Source organism: Etheostoma cragini, chromosome 1, assembly GCF_013103735.1.
Source record: "Etheostoma cragini isolate CJK2018 chromosome 1, CSU_Ecrag_1.0, whole genome shotgun sequence".
NCBI lineage: Eukaryota > Metazoa > Chordata > Actinopteri > Perciformes > Percidae > Etheostoma > Etheostoma cragini.
In genome coordinates, this window is record NC_048407.1 from 31,622,640 (window position 1) to 31,634,391 (window position 11,752).

Below are 11,752 nucleotides of genomic sequence, written 5' to 3' on the forward strand. Positions count from 1 at the left end.
GGGGGGGAGTTGGATCCTTTACACTTTCTAAAATGTAAGTGGTTTTTCAGCATGAGTACTTTAACTTGTAATACTTCAAGGACCTTTTTCTGTACGTTTTCCGGATGATACATATATACTTTTAATTGACACTGATGAATTTGGCTGCCGTGATTTATTCTTTTCATTCTCTGTTTACATATTCATTTCTTCCACTTCTTTTCTGGCAGGATTTAGTAGAGAACCCTGCGGGAAGGTATTTTATGTTGCACACATTTTATCAAATATCACACTGTGCTCACTGGTCTCTCTGACCCACTTTCTCTTTTTGACAACTCTTTTCTTTGCATTTCAAACAAATTAAATAAACATGCAAGAACTTATAACTTTGATTTAAACATGAGAAATAATTATATTTTGTAAGATACTTGGTAAGTTAAATTACATAACTGGATGAGTTTAAAAAAAGTCAAAAAAAACTATGACTGTAGAAGCTTGATAGCAATAACAGGAGAAGGTGTGGGATTATATGAGTGGGGAGTTCCTCCCACTCCTTTTCAGATGTGTGACCCAAATCATCAAGTGTTGCATCACTTACATTGATGTATGTAAGTTGATGCAACATTTCGTAACATTATTTTAAGTTTTCTTTTAAACGTTCAAAATAAATTTCAATCAATCAATCACTAATTTTGTCGGTTTTGAAGCAGCTGTCAGGATGCGTCTCTGGTCAGGACGTACAAGAATTCATTTACTGGAAAAAAACCAGAACATCCGTTGGCGCCTGATCTTCTGCCAGATGTCCCACGCTTTGAAAAACCCTGTTGGTTTTGGGAAACATCAACAAACTTTGAGTAGGCAAGCTATCCGTTGAAAATGGCAAGTTATGACGAAAATTTTGAATGTGCAACAAGGCAGACCTGCTGAGTTCTTTCAGGGAAAGATTATAAAGATTTACAAAAAATATGTTTACGGCATTTCCTCTCTAACTGGGATGTGTGTTTTTTTTAGATTATTTCTTTTGGGATTTTCCACCTTTGATTTTTGACAGGGCAGCTAGGAGAGAAAGGGGAGAGAGAGAGGTAAAACGTGCAGGAAATCGTCACAGGTCAGATTTGAACCCTGGACCTCTGCGTCGAGGGACAAACTGGGAGGTTTACGGACCGATTGGTGGGATTTGTTGGATGAACTACACACAGGTATACACTGGGAAGAGCCAGTGAGGTTTAACCATGTATTAGCTAATTTAAATGTGTCACATTACTGTATTGGGTCAACAGTTTACTTAATTTAATGTTGTATGCTGCTTTTTTTGTGGGCAAATGTTCCACCAAAACAAGTTCCTTCCCGAGACCAATTTGCAGACAGGCCGTCGCAGCGTTTGTAAATTAGCGCCGCCCAAGACGATTGTGATTGGTTTGAAGAAATGCCATTAGGAATGTTTTTTTCTCCCATCCAGGACTACGTGTAGATGGACCTTACTTCACTGCGATGTGGAGCTCAATCTGGCAAGCGAGACTACGATGAGTCTGGTAACAGGTAGGCTCAGACTACAAACTGCATTTTCCTTCTGTGTTAATGTAACATCTCAGAGGAGAAAATGCTGTAGCAGGTGCAGTTGGTTGATAAAAAAATAAATAAATGAAAGTGGGCGTTTGCTGTCACTCTTTCCTCTAAAACGGTCCCAAATAGACATGCAGTAAGAGGGAGCACACTGAAGAGTACAGATTGTGCTATCTATATTTTAAAAGCGGCATCTGATTTAATGTTGATAAGTGAGGAAATGGATTTTTAAAAAAAACTCTGATGCTTCAGCACACAAACCGCCTGACAGATAAGAGTCGACAGCGATTAAAGAGCCTGCGATCCATTGTGCTTTGTTGTGGAAAAAGAGGTTTGGAAATTGAAAGGCACTTTGTTTCCCTCTGCTGCTGTCCGCCTGTTGATGAGTCTATTCATCACTCACTTATCTGCCTTGACAAGGACGTCAGTGAAGACTATATTACTTGACATCAAATCAGTAGCAATTTGCCTCAATGTGCGAGCACAATGCTGTGGAGCTTATCATGTTTAGCTGTGAAGTTTCTACCGGAAACGTTAGCACCTCAGGTGTTGATGCTTAGGGCTCGGTAGCGCCAATAATTTCCCAAATCAATTTAATTACATTCATGAATTAGGTCAAGGACATTTTAGTTCCAATACCTATTTGCTTGGATATAAGAGATTCGTAGAGGGCTAGCAACTGTTACAAGGCTTAGCTAACCCGGGCTCCTTGAACAACAAAAGGGTAACTTAGCTCGTAACAACATATTGTCTCCTCTCCCTGCATGTCTGCATATAACGCATATAATGCAGTAAAGCGCATTACAAATAAAATGTATTATCATTATTACTTTCTTGTTTTAGTGAGCATAAAGTGAGAGACTCGCTGTCAGTTCTTCTACCTAGTTTTTACTTTAAAGGAATACAATCATGTTTGAGTATCAATAATTGTCACACAGAAGCTTGAAAGGTGCGTGGAGTCAAAGACTGACACAGTTTCACTTTCACAGTGTTGCAATGATGAAACCTTCTCACCTTCTGTTGTGTAATCCACTGAATGCTCCAAACTGTCCTGTTTTTCTAAAGTTTGGATAAATACACCAATGTCTCTTCAGTGGGTTGTTGTTGGCCTGTTTGTTTTGTGACAAAATACTGTGTAAGTGAGGTAGAACATATAAGAAACAAAGCTGCGATTGCAAAAAGTCTATTTGCTGTATTTATTTTCATTCTTGATTAATCTCTCATTTAATTTGTCGATTGATCGATTAATTGTTCGGTCCATAAATCGTCAAAAAATTGTGAAAAAGGCATTCAGTGTTTCCCAAGAAGACGTCCTCAAATATATCTCAAAAATCTTCAGTTTACTGTCCCAGAGGAGAGAAGAAACCAGAACGTATTCACAATTAAGAAGCTGGAATCAGAGAATTGTCATTTAAATGATTCGCCAATGAATCAATAATCAAAATAGTTGACACCTAATTGACTATTCTTTGCAGCATGAGTTTGCTGCTTTCAGAAAACATAAACTTCACCTGTCTGTCAGAAACAGTCAAAACAAGGCTTTTCATCTGTTTCAGACTGTCCAAAAAGAACTTCTATATAATTTATATCAGCCATTATTCATTCGTTGAACCATTATGCACGTTACATGTATGATTTAAGAGTGTTTATTCTGCAATCAATTTGTTTTTATGACGTATCAGCATGGGAAAAAACACATGGGAACAGATTTCTGCAAATCCCATTTACATCTTCATCTTCATTTGTGTTTTTCAAATCCAATTTAGGTAAAATTTCCTGAGGCTGTCTCGGTCTCAAATCACATTCAGAAAGCAACACAAAGGATTTCATCCAGCCAACATAGAAAAACAAAAAAATACCCCCATCGACGGCTCATTCACAGAACATTGTTAAAGCTGCCAGGTAAACAAAACTTGAATGCACAAATCCAACCTGATTAACGCAAACACACAAATTGGATTGTAGAAACTGATTTATCTGCCTAAGTGGGTAAAGCACGGAAACAAAGATCTAGTCAACGTAGAGTTGAGCTGGCAGGGAATGGACGTTATGAATGGGAAGGTTAGACAATGTGAGAGAAGACAACAAAGAGATGATCAGAAAGACATGAGGTGGCTTTAATGCATCTCATCATCATCTCATCAAAACAACCATTTCTTTCGAGAGTGTTTGATGCAGCTGCTCAATGTCTCCAATGGAATATGATGCAATATCTATAAGGGGTGGGGGGAAAAAATCGATACAGCAAAGTATCGCGATATCTTCAGTGGCAATACACAGGCGTCAAGTCTCAATCTTTTATAATATACGCGTTGGTCAGCTTGTCTGCTTGACAATCCCATTTTGCATGCAGCTGTGTTGGATGGATGTGTTGCAGAATCAGTATTTCCACTCTGCAGAAGCACATTTCTGTTTCATCTAAGTCCAAGAAAAAGGATCACTTGCTGTATTTTGAGATTTTGTTGCTCTTTGTTGAGTTACTGTGTGAAGCAGCTCCGACTGGATGAAAGCTTAAAGCTGTGGAGGAATGTGTGTTAATTTAGACCGTTGAAAGTCCTACTTTACTGATTATTTTGCTAAATCCTTGCAAATGAGGCTTTTGTGTTGCCTTTTAGCAACATCAATATGTTGCACGAATGTATTTAAGACCCCAAGGGGACGATGAGGTGAAATGCTTGACATCTTCCACCTTCTCCACAAACTGCATTTAGGAACATTTCCTCTTTCAGCTCTCTGCGTCGCTTCAATTCACAAGGCTCTGCTTGGAAAACTGGGACGTTGCTTTCTTTGATAATCTGGGTTATATGAATTTCAAAGTGGATGCAGTCCTCCTTGTCTCCTCAATTTAGGCAGCATCCAGCTACCTGTCACCATTTAACAATGTGAGAAAATTCTCCGTATCGGTGGGCCAAAGTCAACTTATTGACTGTGTGATGGTGAATTTGCATTGTGGGAGAAATAAACAACCTCCATCCTCTTCATCCTCCAAACGAATAATGAGCAACAAAAATGTGTTTCTCTTCACTTTTACTTCCTCGATAGGCAGTTTCTACTTTCTTTAAAACAACGTAATACGCTGTATTTCTCTTTTTGGTTTGCTCTGTTCTTTCTAGCTTAACTAAAGCGCTAGTTAGCTTTGTGTTACATGGATTTTACACTTGAATTTAAATTGCCTTTCTCCAATGTATATTTCCCATTGATGTACCTATTCACTGCTGCAATACTATCTGTATTCTGCATGCAAAAAATACAGAAGGAAAGGAAATTAGAATAGTTGAATTAATAATTGTGCAGGTACAACAAAAGGAAGGCAGAAAGATGACAGAGCGCACATGAGGTTCAGAGGATCAAAGATGGAAAGAGAGTGAAATAAGAGATAAAAGGCAGTAATACCAGCTAGTATTACAAAGTCTGTCAGTTACACAGAAGTCTCTCCACACATCTGACACCGACCACTGCATCTCTAACCTTTGTCAACTCAAGGCTGTCCAACGAGGCGGGAACCACTTGGAGTCTGATGTGCTTCCTGTTTCGGACATCAGAGAGAAACAGAAGTGCAAAGGTTTGGAATTAGAACGTGTTTCAGGTTTTCTGCTTTACGGTCTGTTATGTAACAGTCTGATCAAGACTGTTACTGGCTTGACCTCTGTGAGTTGATTCTGAAAGCAGTTGCGAGCTCGTAAAAGTCAGTACACGAAAGAGTGTTAAGTTCACAATATTCCAAAGGTTGAATGAGACCCATAAGAATATATACTTCATATATATATATATATATATATATATATATATATTTAACAACCGCTCTATTTACTTCGATCATAAAGAAGCACCAGAGGAAAAGAAGATTGGTTCATGGTTAGTCTTACATTGCCAGACCTTCCTCCACAGCTCTGCAAAGGAGGGTCTGGCTAGACCACACAGCATTTTGGAATATTAGAAAAATAATCGCTCTGGTTAATTGGCATTTCTTTAAACCAATCACAATAGTCTTTGGCGTTGCTAAGCGCCCAGCAGAGCCACTGCTCCGCTGCAAAAATATCCTCGGGAAGGAACTTGTGTTGGTGGATTATGTGTTATGTGTATGTTGTTTTATTCGTGCTATAGAAATCTCAGATTGGACAGGTAGTCTAGCCAGCTGTCTGGAGTTACCTTGCAGAGGTCTGAGGACCAGGTAACCATAGTCCTCAGAAATCCACCAGAGTTTAAAATACCACCATAAAAGAAAGCAGAAGGTATGACAGACATCCGGCCAAAGAGAAGAACATCTGGCAGAATTGCGTTGGGAAAATAGGGCCACATTTTCAGTGATGAAAAATTCGCAGAACTGTGGGAACATAGGCACACTCTCTTTGAAACGAGTTGAGGGGCGAACAAATTAACGTGTCACTCCATATAGGACTGCGTTGTTTAGACCATGTGTGAAAGTATGAATATTGTGTCAGAATGTGTGTGTGGGTTGGGTGTATTTTGAAATGAAAATAGAATCCACCCATTGCTACTGGGTGGTGTATCTAAGAAAGATTTAACATCTGAGATTTGTCACTCAAGCTCAGACACCGGAGTAAAAGCAACAATAGTTGTCAGAATATTCCCTGCTGTATCTGAAGCACACCAAGGGTGATTAATCACATATTATTTTCTGCCTTCCTGGAGCGTTTCTTCCTCAGCAGTCGTGTGTTTTAATGAAAATGTGCGAAACCAGTCAATTTCTGTTGAAATATGTTAACACAGAAAGTTATTTTATCATGTTACATGAATGCAGTTAGTTAACTGATATTGAACTGAACTCTGAAGCACCATCACACAGGAACAAAAGGTACATCTACTGTATAATGACCACTTACTGTCAGCAGTAGATAGCACGGACAAAAACTCACGCGTTGCACACCAAAGCTCATCTTTATGGAAAATTCCTTATCACAGGGCAACTACCTGCCGCACAACACACACATGCAAGCCTGGTTTTGCACTGACCGTATTTGTCCAGCCCAGCTGATGTCTTGTATAAATGTCTTTGTCCTTAAGTAACTATATTGTGGTTTTCAGTTGTCGAAATTTATTTTTCTATATCAATGTCTTGTATCAATGTTTGTCCTGACGTGCTGTAACCCTGTTTTATGTTTCTGCAGAACAGGAACCTGCTGAAAACCAGTTTTTAAACTGAGTCGGGCCCGTTTTTATATTGTAATGTAATGTTACTTTTTCTAACTTTCCTGTATAATAAATATATGAAATGAAATGAAATGAAATGAACACAGGCACACACACAAACTTTCACAACAGGAGGCAGGGGAGAGAGAATGGCTGTCAATCATCAAACCGGAACCACTCATTGCTCACTGGGATGAGATTTACGAATATATGATTGAAAAAGTCACAACAGAAAGAAAAAATAATATTCAAATAAACGGCTTGTTACCGGACGGCCAAAGAGACACTTGACATGACAACATTCCCTTAAAGATGTAAAAAATATATTTTCCCAACCAAAATTTTACAAAGTATTTTCCTCAGATGCAGAAGACTGAAATCTGTAGGAAACTGTTCAACCCAAGCTGTTGTCGATACCTGATTTAACAAACTATCATTCTATGAGAATTGCCATCCTGTTTTCTTCGTAAAGCCCTTTGAGGTGACAAAAACCTGAACTTAAATCAGCCACAGCTGAGCTTTTGGCTACGTTTAGCAGGAGACAAAACTATTATCCACATTTTCTCTCCATCTATGAAAATGCTTCTACGATATAGACAAATGTTTCGTTGTGTTTGCTGCCACACTTGAGAAGGCTGTCTTCCTTTTTGGAGGTTGTTTGCAGTGTCTGCAGTTGTTGTCAATGCTGGAAAAGCCCACTTTTCTTCAGTATTTTCTTCCATTGAATTAGGCTTTCACAATCTGAAGGGACGTTCACACGCATCTGCATCTGCTGAAAGATTATTATGGCTTTTTCTAACTCCAAAAACTGATTTTGTGTCAGCTGTGGCAAACAGCTGCTCATTTTACCCAGCAGTTACAGAGCAACATTACCTTCCATCAGGAGTTGTGTTTGTGTTTGTGTCAACCTGGAAGTCCAATATTCTCTCTCTCTTTTAGCTGTTTTCAGTCCCCGCAAACTCCTCCGGGAAATATCTGTCTCGTTAGCTGTTTAATGTTCCCCTCTGCTTCCAGTGAGTCTTTAACTGTGTCTGCCTGCAGTTTGCCGCTTAGCAGGTAGTGTGCAGTGGCTTCTTACAACTTTTTTTCACACATACAAAAAAAACACACGTTTTGAGAGCGCTGAGAGTGAACAGAGGGCTGTTTCACAAAACCAAGGTAAGGAATTAAGCCGGGATTTACCAGTTATCGTAGCTCAATTAAGCCTTGATTCGGTTTCAAAAAGGAGAGGCACCTACATTACCAGGGAGATTTATTCTGTAAAGCTCGCCTGTTTCGGACCAGGCTAACAGCCAGGATTTATTAATCCTGGGGCCTCATTATAAAAACTGTTAAGCAAGAAAAAGTTGTGTGAAACAGTGAAATTTCCTTGCAAAAGTTGGGATTTAAAAATAATTTCAATGCGTAAAAATTTGCCCAGTATTCCTCAACCTTTTGACCATGTGTGTGACGTTGCGTAACGCTCCCAGGGTTGTGTAGACTGCGTTTTAGTGACCTCCGATGTTAATAGGAAATACCTCATGGATGAATTAGATCCATACTCATCTACTACTATAAGGTTTAATGAAACAGTTTAAATCATTAAAAGCCTTTCCTGTGGAAAACATGGATAAAATTAGACTGGAGTAGGTGGGGTAAAATCTAGAGCCCAACCAATACATCGGCGAGCCTGTATTATTGGGCATTTCCCGATCTAATGGCACAGCCTGCATCCAGAACACCTGCACCACTTAATTACCCTGATGAAGCCAATATGACTCCAATTACTGGTTTCTTGGACTTAATTAACCTATTGGGACAATAAATAAATACCCTACTGTTCATGATGGCTTGTGTATTGCAGCCAATCAACAGCAAGTCATATTAGCATTGCTAATTTCCCCATTTTTCCGTGTCATGATTGGTCATCAAGGTTTTTTTACAAGGCTGGAATATTCATTGGTTGATTGACATGGACCGTATTAGGACTGACATGTGACAGCCTCGGGAGGAGCGTGAGGCTCGTGGACGACCGCGTAAGGTAACAGACATTCGTATTTATAACGAGACGAGTCTGTACAGGTGTGCATCGCATGGTTTTATAAATCAGAAAGTGGAAAAATTCCCACTTTTTGCCTCACAAAATCTTTCAGACTAGACATTACGCAGAGTTTTATGAAAGAGGCCCCTGGAGCCCTTCCAGTTCACTCAGCAGTGGGTTTACCTTCCTATCTTTCTGCATTAAAAGACTACTTGTGCATGTTGCTGTTCATTTAAGTACTGTTCTTATTTAAAGTTGTGACCATTATTTATTTTTTATGATTCTTTTTGTGACATTGTTACTGTCATATTGCTGTATGAAGACTGCTGCTCATATTGTTGTTAGACATTGGATGCATTCATTATTACTTTAGCATGTTGAGATAATTACAAAAGGCTAATAAACATGTATAACACATTGCATATGTGTTATAAATGAAGACTGTTACTAAGGGCAATACATAAAGTGCTGTACATGTGTTTCTATAGTGCACCACTGCACCTTCACTTTTTTTTTATTCTTTAATGACTATTATTTAGGAAGATTGTGCAATTTTAAGAACATATCATAATTGAACAATCCTTCCAAATTATAGTCTTAGTTCACTTAACAAATAACTACATAGTGTTGTAGACTACTGCACATTCGTGTAACAACAGGGAAAAGACACTCCCAATGGTGTTTGACCTTATATCTTGCTCAGGGAAACCACTGATGAATATACTGCCATTTCATATTTACAGTGTGCATTTAGAGTCTAATTTCTTCAGCGTCTTTTTTTTCTATGTCCATAAATACGAGGGAGCAAAGCATATAATATGCTGAGAAGGAAACTGGTCGTCTATTAAAATAAATATGCATTTGCCAATTACTGCTCTTAACCAAAACCATTCAATGAGTCATTTCACTCGTCATCTGCAAAAAAGAACAGTTGCACACTTTGCATTAAAAGCGAGCAGTGGAAGAAATATCACTCCGTGAGAGAGAGGGAGAAACAGAGCGAGAGAGATATGTATGCATCATATTCTAGCGCTGTAGAATATTGATCTTCACGGTGAATTTCCTGAGGAACATTATCTTCTGCTTACTTTTAAGTCAAAGAGTACAACTGTTAATTTATGCAAATGATCAGTAGCCTTATCCTTGAATGGTATGATTATGACTTTGATGACTATGATGATTATATTATATTATCTAACCATCGTATGGCTAAGATGATTATATTTCAATTCAGAGCAGTGGTTAGTAAATGTATATTTTTAGGCTGCTTATGGCTTCCATTGGCTGCTAAAAAAATCGGGCTAGCAAGCCTGGTCCAAGTGGCAGCTGAGGTGATCGGGGTGCAGCAAGCCCAGCAGCCGGATCTTAATTGGCAGGGTGTCACCTGCAAGACACAACAAATTCTCAACTGCACTAACCCCCCACCTATGAAGGGGTTTGGTCTCTGGCCGCCATTTCCGAAAGCCTTGAACATGAACCAGGCGTACCAGGGCTTCTTTTATCACTGTGGCCATTGAAAGGCTTAATTTACTCTATTAACTGCTGCATTGTATGCCTATTTGGGTTTCACAGCTGGATAAGATTAACATGTATTTATTTACTGTCCTGTTTCTAATGTTTCAGCTTGTTTTTTAGTTTCTGGTGGAGTTTGGCAGGCATTGTTCCCATTTGTGGTGTGTTTGTTGCTATTGTTTTTCTGTCAATATTTTTTTGTTTGTCCTTGATGTTATTTGATGCCTGCTACAGATCAAATCTCATTCTAGCTAATAAAGTTAAGGTTGAAGTCATCTTTTTCCGATTTAATTTGAAAACAGAGAGCTAGGTGACGTTGACGAGATTGGATTAACATAACTCACCATACCTTTAATATTGTCACATTTGTCTACTCTAAATATAGACTGTAACTTAAAAAATGTCATTTATCATTTATTTGCGTACAGAAGCAGTGCTTCACATTTTCCACACCCACCCGACAAACAGCCTTGTTGTTTTGGAGGGTTTCTGAGAATGATGAGCTCAGAATTTAACTCGGTCTTCATGGTGAAACTGACAGCTGAAGTCACAAGAACCCACGAGGTCTCGCAAATTCATGTGGAATAGAACGACATGGAATCTTTTTTATTCCTCGTATCCCACGGCTGATACTCTTCATACAGGTTGCTTCTGGTGTGTTGAGCGTGCGGCGCTGTAATGACTTCTCTGACTTCTGAGTTCAACTGTCAGAGGACATCACAGAAATGTCAGCAGCAACAGCAGCACTGTGTTCATGGGAAAAATTAAACGAGACTTCAGGTTCCTGCTTCAAACACTAAAGCACATTTACCGCTACAGTCCCCCTACAGGTTGTAAGCGGGATTGTCATTATTGCTGGCGTATCGTCCCATTTGAACTAGAGAACCGCTACCCGGTCTAGCAAACTTGCATAATGTAATGCAATAGACAAGTCTGCTTCCAACCTGTGAAAAAAGGGCTTTAGTGTTGCTTTAATAACAAAATGGTCAAACAACAGTTGATCAATGCAATGTATCATGTTACAAAAATGTCTCTATAAATTGTATTCAATGACCTTTCTAAAAATGCAGTCAGTGTTGGGAGGGTTACTTTTAAAACGTTTTCCACAACAGTTTACTGAATTCATCCCCTAAAATGTACTTTGTAACATATTCCATTAGATTACTCAAATTAACAAACACATTTCAAATACTTTGGATTTCTTTTGGAACACAAAATTGTCTTGCAGAGCTTTGTCTGGGTGTTTTTTCCCGGCATTCCTGGAAATGCATGAATTTTACAGCAAAAAAACTAAAACGGCCGTGGGAGAGCTCTGCCAGCAAAGGCCACATCCTATCTCGCAATGTTTACTAAGTCAAAAGTAATTAGTACATCCATTGCGTGATTTGGATCCGCTCCCAAATCTATTGGGTTCTTCCTTGGCCCATTGCATCGAGAGGGGGCTGGGATCGCGAGAGGGGGTAAGGATCACGAGAAGGGTTAGGATTGCGAGAGGGGGTAAGGATCGCGAGAGGGGTTAGGATCGCG

General features: G+C 39.1%; 2 long non-coding RNA genes across 2 annotated transcripts in view; one reads left to right on the plus strand and one right to left on the minus strand.

Moving 5' to 3' along the window:
• Positions 1–1,244, plus strand: part of LOC117942028 — a 14,242-nt gene extending 12,998 nt beyond the window's left edge. Inside the window, exon 3 of the long non-coding RNA XR_004656049.1 lies at positions 1,204–1,244. This is a non-coding gene — a long non-coding RNA (uncharacterized LOC117942028). The remainder of the gene's footprint in view (positions 1–1,203) is intronic.
• Positions 1,245–9,127: 7,883 nt separating this feature from the next.
• The window catches only part of LOC117942062, an 18,932-nt gene continuing 16,307 nt past the window's right edge, over positions 9,128–11,752 (minus strand). Inside the window, exon 3 of the long non-coding RNA XR_004656059.1 lies at positions 9,128–9,208. This is a non-coding gene — a long non-coding RNA (uncharacterized LOC117942062). The remainder of the gene's footprint in view (positions 9,209–11,752) is intronic.